The following is a 12,748-nucleotide window of genomic DNA, read 5'->3' on the forward strand; positions in this document are numbered from 1 at the left end:
AAACCATTAGGAAAATCTTATTCCTTCTGATCCCTTAAGTTATAAATGCTTGCTGGTCCTGATTTCCCGGGTTTTTTAAAATTTTTAAAATTTTTTGTATTTATTTTTTCAAATACATTTGTCTCTGCCTACCCCCCACCACTTTCCCTTGCCCCCCTCCCTCCTTCCCTCCCTCAGCTCTTCCCCTTTGGTTTTGTGCATGAGTCCTTGCTATATGTTCCTTGACTTTCCCCTTCCCTTCCTTTTCGCCTGCCCCTCCCTCCTTCCCTCTTGTCTCTGTTGATTTCTTTTCCTTTCAGTGTTGCTGGTCTTATTTTCCTTGCATCTTTGTATTGTTGGTTAGGTTTCCCTGTTTTCATGTCATTATGACTTATTGAGCACTGATTCTGTGGAATGGAGTCCTGGGGAGGGGACATGAGAAGGAAATGTGTACAATGACTCCAATTTCTGGCTCTGGTGCAAAAGAAATGGCCCTGACAGACCCAAGCACAAGTATTTAGGAAAATGAGTCAGTCTTGGGAGCAAGATAATAATTTTAACTTTGGACCTATTTCTTGCAATGGTGGTAGGATACCTAAATGAAAAATTTGTCATAATCTCACTATGAGTAGTTACTGAAGCCCTGGATGCAACTTTCGGGTCATCCAGACTGGGATACTCATTCCAAATCTACCATATTCCAGCTGAGTGACACTGAGTGCAATTCTTAACATATTGGTGTTTCCATGTTCTCTTCTATAAAATCAGGGTTCTTAGTAAGTATGTGATGCTAAGAGAGCAGGTCTCAGAACCCCATTTGTTAGTTTAACATTTTAGTTTGGAACATTCACAACTTGGCTTCAATCAGGCAGCAAATGTAAGTCTTATTTGAAATAAGGTGACAGTGAGGCTCAGGGACAAGAGAAGGGATTCTTTTGTGAGTACATAGGGCTCAGAGGTGAAACCACACCTGTGACCCTGGGTTCCTGTTTCAAATTCAGACTGACTTGGGTTTGAATCCATACAGAGCCACTTTCTTGCTGTATGAGTTTGGCCAAGTTATTTAAGAGCTCTTTGCCTCAATGTTATCATTCATAAAATTGAGGATAAAACTATGACCTCCCTCATGCATCAATGTGGGAATTCACGGAGATAATAAATGTTAAGTTCTTAGCAGAGCGTCTGGCAAATATTAAGCATTCAATAAATGGCAACTGTTATTATCCCTTAGACCACATTGCCTCTCAGGCACACTCTTTAAATCTTAGCCAGTTACTTTAAAACTAATTCCTGTAAGTGGTCATTTCCTTGTTCAGAAGGTTAAACAGATCATGTGCAGAAAGTATTATACTCACTTCACAAGCCTTTGCTTTGAGGTAACAAGAGGCCTTCCTGACACATGGATTCCTCTTGGCCTTAGGGAGAGAAACTGCTGGAAGCAGGGATAAATGAAATGCTTCTGAAAATTGCACAGATCATCTCAGATCTAGTAATCATGAATTTCATCTTCATCTCTCAATCTTGACTGAGATTAGCAAACCCCTGTAAAGTGTGTCAGCCCTTCCTGGTTTTGGAGGTAACAAGAAGGCCTCATCCCAGTGTTTCAAGGGCTCAGAATTTTTTTTGGTGGAATATGGTTTGTACTATGTTAACTCCAGGATGTTGCCAATTTTTGATTTCTTTGATATAATAGTAAAGTGGCAGGCCTCTTCCTGAGCCATATGGAATGGTGGCTGGTGTTTTAGTGGCTAGGCCTGGTGTCCTTGCTGGTTGGCACAGGCTGTTTCTTGCTTCCATCTCTACGCCCTCCAATTGTCTTTGGTCCACCATCCCTTGAAGAATGGACTGGGACATGGATATGGAAAAAATCAAGTTAGAAATTGATGCATAGTCTCTTATATAATGAAATATGATGCTCTCAGGAGTAACAGTTCCTGAGCATGGGTGATTCCTCCAAAACCAAATGGGGACAAGTGCACTCGATCAGTCACGGCCCCCATGCCCAGGGTCATTGACCTGCAAGGCACCCTCTGATGCCAATCCTTCTTCAGGATATATCTGTTTTTTGTGCGTGATCTTCAGACATGCTGTTAACACAGATGTGTAACTTTGAATAATCACTATTGTCACTACCTCATGTTGTGCTTGCCTGACCATTTTTACAGCTGCTACATCCGTGAACATCCAGCTCTTGGTTATGAGCATTCAGGGTATTTGTGCCAGTGCTGAACTTTCTGGTAGCCATAGTGTGAGAAGCAAGTCTGGCCAGCTCTCTTTCCTTTCCTTGTTTAAAGTCACCACAATGGTCCTATTATCTGTCATGGTAACCAAAAATTTAAAAAAAAATTTTGGTAAGTGATGAATTAACACATATATACTATTGGTGTCATAAAACTTTATACACAGAAGATTATTATAAGAAAACACAGCAGGTACAGAATCAAACTTGTCTAATTAGGGAAGACTTCTGGATATTTATCTGAAGAAATCCAGAACACTAATTCAAAAGGACATATGCACCTCTATGTTCATGGAAGCATTATATACACTAGCCAAGATATGGAAGCAACCCAATCGTCCGTCAATGGACAAGTGAATAAAGAAGTTGTGGTTGCATATATAATGGAATATTACTTAGCCATAAAAAAGAATGAAATCTTACCATTTGTGACAGCATGGAGAGACCCAGAGGGTATTATGTTAAATGAAATAAGTCAGACAGAGAAAGACAAATACCATATGATTTCACTTATATGTGGGATCTAAGAAAAATAAATGAACAAAAGAACCCCCAGAAACAGACTCATAGACACGGAAAACAAACTGGGGTTTGACAGATGGGGGAGGGTTGGGTGCTAGGTGGAAAAGGCGACGGGATTCAGAAGTGTAAATTGGAGTTACAAAATAGTCATGGAGATATAAAGTTCAGCATAGGAAATATAGTCAATAATATTGCAATAACTATGTATGGTGCCAGATGGGTAATAGACTTAAGAGGGGATCACTTAGTGAATTATACATGTCTAACCACTATGCTGTATACCTGAAGCTAATATAATATTATTAACTGTAATTTTAAAAACAAACAAACAAACAAACAAATCCTCCTTCTTGATACCCAAAACTGTAGCTCAAATCATCTGAGTCCTCTTCCTCACTGTGTACCAAGCTGTGATCCAGCATGTGTTCCCATGAAGGCTATACTTGTGACCATGTGTTTTGCTCCTCAGAACCGGTGAAGAGCAGCTTATCACAGGCATATATACCAGAGAGGGAGGCTCCTGACAGGAGGACTTGTAAAGGTGCTGTAAATCTCGTTATTGTCTATGATAACCTAGATCCTTTGAGAAGCCCTGTTGTTTATACTTCCTGATTTTCATGTGGGCAATGATTCAGATAACTTTCACCATTTGCTTATAAAGCTCTTGGTTATCTATGAAGAAAATGTTATTCCTTGGCTTTTCACCTACTGTTCCTTTTCTGTGCAAATGCATTGAGCTCCATAACAGGATCTGGTAGGAAGAAAACACCAGGAAAGATTTGAAATTTAAGTGTCTGTACACCAGGGCATGTCCACCACCTTCTGTTTTCTGCTCCTGCTCTCTGAGTTGAGCTCTGCCTGTTATGTAAAGGACCGTATCTTCATGTGGTTCCAAAGGAACTTCATGTCTGGAGGGCGACTTCTAAATGGTCCTTTGTAAATATATTGTTTATTTCCCTGAGCAATCATCTCCATCCTATTCCTTTAGTTATGCCTTGGTGAGTCACACTGCACTCAGCCATTACTGCCAACTCTGGATGTGCTTAGGGGTCATGACTTGTGATGAATGACAGTTGTCACCCCTGGGTCTGAGCAACTCAGAACCTCACTGGGGAAAGCACCTCATTGAGGACACAAAGATGGCCTTGGAGATGTGTTCTAACTGAGGGTATCTTACACTTTGGAGATAACTTTCTCTACCTTAATGCATGTGTTGGTGAATAAACTTTGTCCCACGTTAGGCTACATGATCAGAAACTAAGGAATGTCATACCTGTATGGCTCAAGGGCTTGTTGGAGGTGCTTCAGGTGATCCTGTTGCCTTGTATTCTCCATCAAAACCCTTGTGTGGAGGAAACAAAAGCAGCACTGAACAACTGCTCTGTGATGAGCTGGTTAGAGGGGTAATTTAATATCCAGTCCTTTAAAAAATGAAGTGCTATGAAGTGATAGATCTCAACAAAAGGACACCGATGACACCTCACTTGCCACCTATTGATGAACAAAACTGAGTTTTAGATTCCTCAGATAAGTAATGGTGGACTGTGGCTCGGGGCGTAACATGATGCATCTGAGCCACTTCAGTGCACATGCCTGGGGTGTATAAGAGCATCATTGTCTTGGGAGTACCATGAAAAGGCAACTGCATTGTTGTCTGTGCAGAGATCCCTCAGATAGCAGGGCTACATACCAAGGTAAGAGTCTATGTCACAATGTATACTGTTGAGTATGCCAAGATGGGCATCTCTGGATTCATTGTGTAATGTTCATTTTTCTTGGAGATGCAGTTGTTAAGGCCACCCTTGATAAATCTATGTGCTGTGTTGTAGCTATAAAAATGGGGAAGATTTCCAAAGATATCCAGTACAGTGATAGAAAGAAGTTACGTAAAGTAGGACTTTGATTCCTTTTGGCAGAAATAGAAGGCAGGGAGACAGGAAAAAAGAACAGCATAGAGGAGTGAAAGATAGATGAGTGGGGCTCTAGGTTCCAAGAAGTTGGTCCAGGAGAAGAATATAGGAAGAGTAAGGACACTTTTGTATCATCTTGATTTGCTTAATGCTAACCAATATATTTCTAAAAAGCAAATTTGGGCCCTGGCTGGGTGGGCCAGTTGGTGGGAGCATGGTTCCATATACCAGAAGGTTTCAGGTTTTATCTCTGGTCAGGGTACGTGCCTGAGTTGTGGGTTTGATCCCCAGTTGGGGCATGTATGGGAAGTCCTATACATTTCTCAAATTGATATTTTGTTTCTCTTGCTCCTTTCCTCTCTCTCTAGAATCAACAGACATATCCTTGAATAAGGAATAAAATTTTAAAAAAGTGGATTTGGGAAACATCCCTACTGTGTAGTCCAGTTATGGTGGTACTGTTCTTTCTTCTTCTGGATCTTTTTTAAATTTTTTTTAATTATTATTTTTTTCAAATACATTTGTCTTTGCCTTCCCCCCACCACTTTTCCCTCCTCCCCCCACCCTCCCTCAATCCTTCCCCTTTGGTTTTGTCCATGAGAAAACCAAATGAGAAACCAAATGAGAAAACCAAATGAGAAGTCCCTTGCTACACGTTCCTCCACCCTCCCCTTCCCTTCCTTTTCCCCTGCCCCCCCTCTTGTCTCTCTTCATTTCTTTTCCTTCCAGTGTTGCTGGTCTTATTTTCCTTGCATTTTTGTATTGTTGGTTAGGTTCTGCTTATAGGTGAGATCATATGGTATTTGTCTTTCGCCCCCTGACTTATTTCGCTTAGCATAATGCTCTCTAGTTCCATCCATGCTGTCTCGAAGTTTAGTAGTTCTTTTCTTCTTTCTTCTGTGTAGTATTCCATTGTGTAAATGTACCATAGTTTTTTGATCCAATCATCTACTGATGGGCATTTAGGTTGCTTCCAACATTTGGCTATTATAAACTTCCTACATGGACACACTTGAGTTTGAGTCTTGGAACACTAGAGGTTAAGCATGGGCCAATTTCCAAGTCAGATTCCTCATCCATTAAGGATGGTAATAGTATCTGCTTTGTTGTTGGATTTTTGTTGGAGTTAAATGAGAAAATATAGTGCTTTGTACTGTACTCAGCACTTAGTCAATCTTTCGATAAATAGTAGTTATTGTATTATCAATTCAGTTGGATGAATTTATGTAGGGCAAATGTGGTAGGAGTAGAGGTAAGTTGAGGAGTAGAGGAGGTCATTGGAGGGGCTGGTAGATGGTGGCACTCCCACAGTGGTGGGAACACAATGGGGTTGTAGACTTCAGAGGTAGTAATTAGATTCTTCATGGGGCATTGAAATAAAAAGTTAAGACAAGGAGGGCAAAATCTTGGAAATGGGACTTGTTACTGTAAGTAAAGTCTCTCATTTATACTGGTATAATGTTGCCTGAGAGTCATATCTCGATCTCACAGTGGCTACCTTCTCAGAGTTGTCTGCTCCATTTTGGTCATGGCACCACCCTGCTCACAGGATTTCATGGCCCCACTCCTCTGTTCTGGATGACTCTGTCCAGATGTGATATACATTAACAAATGAACTACACTGTGTTGTGAAATTGGTGACTTCAAGTATGTGTGGGGAGCAAAAGATATGAGCAAAATAATCTAAATTATGTTCCTCACCACTGAGCTGTGAACCCTTGGGTACCTAATTATCTTGCTCTGTTCCTTTGTAAGATGAAGGCTTTGACTAGATAGTTCCTCAAAATCCTTTCATGATCTGAAGTTTCATTTCATATTTAGCATTAATCCATTCAGCCAAGGGTTGCTTCTTCATTCGTACACTCAGAACAACTTTTTGACTCTGTGCCTGTGAGGGCTAGCCACTCTGTATGCAGATGTAAGTAAGCCCATATGAACAAGAAAAAATACAACACTGTGAGCTACTCTGTACTGGAGATGGATATGAAGCATCAGGGGCACAGATAGATGCTTTCAACCTTTCCTTTCTCTGCCTCTTTGCTTATTTGGCTATTGCAGGAATGGAGCAAACCTACTTAGGAGGCATTTGCTACACTGACTTATGCCTATCAGTTACCTTCACCTGCAGCTGTGCTCATCTTACACCTGAGAGCTACATCTAACAACATCCAGGATCAGTCACCAGGATGACGCAGGCACTTTTGAAGTCACTGAGTGGGGTCTTCTCACATTAACTGCTTGTCCATAGCTCAGTCTAATACAAACAACAATATGTTTGTTAGAGCTTGTTCAACTCCTCTGGGCAGCTGAAGGGACCTGCACGTGTCTCACCCTGATGAATATATATGGGATTCCATTTACCTGTCCCCATGGTGTTGTATGACTGTGTTTATACAACATTAACACAAGAATGTTAAGAGGGAAGTCGGGTTGAGTTTCTGGATCCCTTTCAGTCAGTGAATAGAGGTCAGGATTTGGCTCAAACACTTTTAATATGATGTCGTTGTAGGCTTGGACATTATTTCTGCTTATTCTAATTTGTTCATTTCAATATGTAAAAGCAATAAAAAATGCCTCAGATTTTCAGGTTTATGAATAAAAGAGCACAGATATTCCACACGAGAACATGCCCAGTATTCTTTTATGGGCTGGAAGGGTGTCCCCATGCTCACATATATGCAAGTGTGCACCTGCCTTCAATAAGTCTCAATCAGCACATGCAAGTGAACTGCATGCCAAATTTGCCTGGTAAATCAATAATAAAAAGAGCAGATGTGTTTCTGGGCAAGGGAAAAAGTGAAGAGGTTCGACTGAGATGTGTGAGCTGAAAATGATCAGCAGAGCTAATGAAACACTCTGAAATGTTCTAATTGCCATAGTTTTCTGATTTTAGTATGTCAGGAAAAAAACAGTCATTGCTATAGTGTGGAGTACAGTTTGCTAAAGGCTGCAGTATTGAGAAGCTCTGATGTCACCTGGTAATTTGCTATTAAAAAATGAAAGCTGCTCCTTTTGCCATCATGGAAAACAGGACAGATGCAGCCCATTAACACAACCCAGCCAGATAATCCATTTAAAGCTTATTAAGAAAACTGATCACATTCTGTGGGTGACTCCCTATTGTCTATTTTCTCCAGCCTGACACAGTCCCATTGGAGAGAATGGGCTCACAGTATACAATACACAATCTGATTACTTAGTGAGCCATCAGTTCCAAACCCTCTGTCTGCCCATGTGTCTCATGTACATGTGGTTACTTATCTATTTAGTGCTGTGAGGCTTAGAGTCAGAGTGACACAGCCTTCTGGGGACACTAATGGGACAATCTGTAATTTTCTGGTATTAGGAGAAAAGGGAAGAAATAGAAGCAGAGAGGAATTAGCACAAGGAGCTATTTCTAGTATCTGAGACTCCCCAGGGTTGAACTCACCCACTATGACTAGAAATCTTTCTTGGGGGAAGAAAGAAAGTGGATGAAGGCAGGTGCAATTGCATAGAATCAGAAGAAAATAATGTGCAAATTCACCATGTTAGTGGGACTTAATGAATTTAGATTGTCCCTAAATCATTCTCTTTTTAAAAATATGGTAAATATATATTTTTAATTTTTTTATTTTCATTGACATTTGACATTGAATATTAATTAGTTGTAGGTGTACAGTATAGTACCTAAACAATTTTTTTTTTATCATTCACTGGTTAGCGTCAGTGATCTTGAGCCAGGGAGTGCAGTGTAGGCACTTTGACCTTGAATAAACTGACTTTGGTTCCTGGTTCTCAGTCAGGACAGGGTCTAGCTGTTGCCATCACATCTGGCTTTTATGACTCAAGCTGCTCCTGAGCACATCTCCTCACATCAACTCCGCCCAAATTCCAGCTCTTGTCTTTATTGATGTTATTGAAAGAAGCTTCCTTGGAAATCCAATACATTCTTATCAGCCTGAGTTATTTATTGCTTATAATCACTGAACATAGTTTATATCTAGATCTCGTTTGGAAAGTGAGCTCAGACAGGTGGTGAACTTCGGTGTCTGAATTCTATACTTGGAATTCTAAAGTAGCAGTCCTTGTTTTATCTTCCTATCAGGAAGATGTTGCAGGCCCTTTGTGGTTAAATGACCTTCAGACAGCACAGTGATTTATAAATGGAACCTCCACAGGGCAAACAGGAAAAGAAAGTTTTAGGACATTTAATAAAACTCTCTTTGGTTTCAAAGTGGAGGAGACCATTATTAAATGCACATGGGCAAATGTATTAACACAGTATTGGGTATTTTCTAGCAATTCTAAACTGTTAATTGGCACTTTAAATCTCTAAGAGAGCATGTCCTTTGTCTCAAATGACAGGAGAGAATGCCTGAAGCTGCCCACTCACTCAGTGGTTGCTTCTGAGTCTTGGTGAATGGTGACTTGTGTCAGCCACAGTTAAAACAAGTTACCAAGAGTGGGATGAAGAAAGGATCCAGAAGCTGAAAACCTGGAAAGCCAATACACCTCACATGGATGATGATGTGGTGGAAAAAGCTTGGACACTGGAGTGAGACCCGGGTTTAGATCCTTGGTCAAGGACATTGACCTTTGGCAGCTTTGTTTTACTTATAAATTAGTAGGGACCCTGCAAGTCTGTGATAATGATGAACTTGGTGGCTCTAGTGTCTTCTCAGCTGTTATTTTCAACTTACCTGGTAATTAGAGAATGAAGACTGGATCCTAGGCTTAACAGAGAGTTCATTCTCAAAGAGTCTGGTTCTATGGTGGGCAGGGATTTTATGTCTTGCTATCATTTCCATTATTTATCCACACCTCAGGCGGTCCACAGCATGGACAGGTAGTGAGCAGAACAGCAGCATGAAGGTGAACTGTGGGTTTATCAGCAGCAATGCCTTATTTAAGGACAGTCCCTCATGACAATAGTACTCATTAGTTTATTCACCAAATGGACCGAGCACCTGCTGTGTATCAGGCATTATTCTATGAGCGAAGCAAAGTCCTTGACCTTAGGGAGCTCACATCCTAGTAGGGGGTTAGATAAAATAAATGAATATATATTATATCAGAGAGAAGTGGTTACTGTAGAGAAAAATGAAGAGGGCAAAAGGGATTGGGGTATTAGAATGGAGGTATAAAGTGCTGCTTTACCTGGGTACTTAGGAAAGATATCCCTAGTTAGGGGACTTTTGAGGGAAGCAGAAAGGAGGTCAGCATGCAAATGTCTGAGGGGTCAGCACTCCAAGCAAAGGATAGTGCCAGGCTCTTAGGTGGCAGTGGTGGAGTGACAGCTTCAAAAAACATGGCATGTGGGAAACAGAGAGAGCTGGTGTGAGTCAGGTATCAGTGTGAGTTGGTGAGGAGGCAGGTCATTGTGAGAACTTTGGCTTCTCTCTCTGAATGGAATGGGAGCTACTGAATGGTTTTGAGACTAAAAGTCAAGAGATGTATTAGTAGGCTTGTAACTTCCCAAAGAGAAAAGATGGTGGTTTGGATCAGGGTGGCTGAAGTGGAGATGGCAAAGTATGATAAGATATACCTAGGATATAATTTTTTAAATTTTATTTTTATTGTTGTTCAAGTACAATTGTCTTCATTTTCTCCCCACAACTCCCCCACAACCCATCACTCTCTGCCTCCAACCCTCAATCCTTCTCCCCTTTGGCTTTGTCCATGGGTCCTTTATACATGTTCCTTGACAACCCTTTCCCTATTTTCCCCATTACCCCTCTCCTCCGTCCCCTCTGGTTACTGTCAGTTTTTTCTTTATTTCAATGTCTCTGGTTCTATTCTGTTTGCTTGTTTGTTTTGTTGATTAGGTTCCACTTATAGGTGAGATTATAAGGTATTTGTCTTTCACTGCCTGGCTAATTTCACTTAGCATAGTGCTCTCCAGTTCCTTCTATACTGTAGCAAAGGATAGGAACTCCTTCTTTCTTTCTGCTACATAGTATTCCATTGCGTAAATGTACCATACTTTTTTGATCCATTTATTTACTGATAGGCATTTAGGTTGCTTCAAGCACTTAGCTATTGTCAATTGTGCTGCTATGAACATTGGGGCTCGTAGGTTCTTTTGAATTGGTGTTTCAGGATTCTTAGGTATAATGCCAGCAGTGGAATTGCCAGGTCAAAAGGCAGTTCAATTTTTAGTTTTCTGAGGAAATTCCATACTATTTCCCACAGTGTCTGTACCAGTCTGCATTCCCACCAACAATGTACTAAGGTTCCCTTTTCTCCACAACCTTGTCAGCACTTGTTGTTTGTTGAGATGCTTATGATGGCCATTCTGACTGGTGTGAAGTAGTATCTCATTGTGGTTTTAATTTGTATTTCTCTGATGGCTAAGTGATGTTGAGCTTCCTTTCATATGTCTCTGGGCCCTCTGTATATCCTCCTTGGAGAAGTGTCTGTTCAAGTCCTTTGCCCTTTGCCCATTTTTTAATTGGGTTGCTTGTGTTCCAGGAGTGGAGTTGTGTGAGTTCTTCATATATTTTGGAGATCAAACCCCTTTCTGAGGTATCATTGGCAAATATATTTTCCCATATGGTTATTTTCCTTTTCATTGTGCTGATGTTTTCTTTAGCTGTGCAGAAGCTTTTTATTTTGATGTAGTCCCATTTGTTTATTCTTTCCTTTATGTCCCTTGCTCTAGGGGACATATTGGTGATAATATTGTTGCATGGAATATCTGAAATTTTCCTGCCTATGTTCTCCTCTGGGACTTGTATGGTGTTACAACTTACAATTGTCTTATCTACCTTGAGTTTATTTTTATGTATGGTGTCACCTGGTGGTTGAATTTCAATTTTTTGCATACTCTCCCAACACCATTTGTTAAAGAGGCTATTTTTACTCCATTTTATGCTTCTGCACCCTTTGTTGAATATTAATTGACCAAAGCGACATGGGTTTATTTCTGGGCTCTCTATTCTGTTTCATTGATCTATGTGTCTGTTCTTATGACAGTACTAGACTGTTTTGATTCCAGTCGCCTTGTAGTACAGTTTGGTGTCAGGTATTTTGATCTCTTCTACTTTGTTTTTCTTTCTCAGAATTGCTGCTGCTATTCGGGGTCCTTTATTATTCCATATAAATTCTTTAAATATTTGTTCTATGTCTGTGAAATATGTCATTAGTATTTTAGTAGGGATTGTGTTGAATCTATCAATTGCTTTGGGTAGTATGAACATTCTGATGATGTTAATTCTTCCTATCCATGAATATGGTATATGCTTCCATTTATTTGTATCTTCCTTAATTTCTTTCTTCAGTGTTGTGTAGTTTTCTTAGTAAAGGTCTTTTACCTCCTTGGTTTATCTAGGATATAATTTGAAGACAGAAGTGTGTGTGTGAGAGAGAGAACAGTAAAGAATGACCCCATGATTCCTGGTCTGGGCTTTAGAATCATTGTGTTGACATTTCTGTGTAGGAACAAGATGGAAAGCAGAAGTTTGTGTGAGTTTGGTTTTGGACCGGTAGGATGAGTTGCCTCTAAAGAGGGCTATGAGCTCTCTGAGTGCCAAAGAGACATTAGCAAATACACTTACACCTTGTTGGATATTTGAGGAAGAACTCAAGGCTTAGAGTGGGAAAAAGGAGCTGGAGTAATTTTGCCAACACTCCTGAATCTTCATAACTTTTATCACCAATCTTTCTAAATTCTAGAGAGTTCTGCCATGGGCACCCACCATTTTGGCCACTAAGAGACAAAGGACAGAAGTATCTGGCAGCGGTGCGGGGGACAGGGGGTGGAACATTAAAAAGCTTTTAGAAAAAGACCTCAGAACCTGGAGTAACTGCTCAAAATGTATTTGGGTATAGAGGTTGCCGAGGGAGTCAAGACAATGAAGTCATGTATTTCAGGTGACCTGAAAGAAAGAAGTGATGTTGTCTTTCTCAGAAGCTTTAAGCATTAGAAAGAAGAGAAGCAATGAGCTAGTAATTTTAGAGCTTATTGTTAATGTCTAAAGTGGGAGTTAGAATAAGCCTTTTTGTCATGTTTGTTTCCAGACTGGTCCATTACTCTAGAATTGGGAACATTTCTGAAGTTTCTCTAATTGCTCTTCAGCTGGTCACATGTGAATGTAATAAAAATAATAAACAGTGA

Source organism: Pteronotus mesoamericanus, unplaced genomic scaffold (genome assembly GCF_021234165.1).
Source record: "Pteronotus mesoamericanus isolate MK-2021 breed Mesoamerican mustached bat unplaced genomic scaffold, CSHL_Meso_final scaffold_125, whole genome shotgun sequence".
NCBI classification, from domain to species: domain Eukaryota; kingdom Metazoa; phylum Chordata; class Mammalia; order Chiroptera; family Mormoopidae; genus Pteronotus; species Pteronotus mesoamericanus.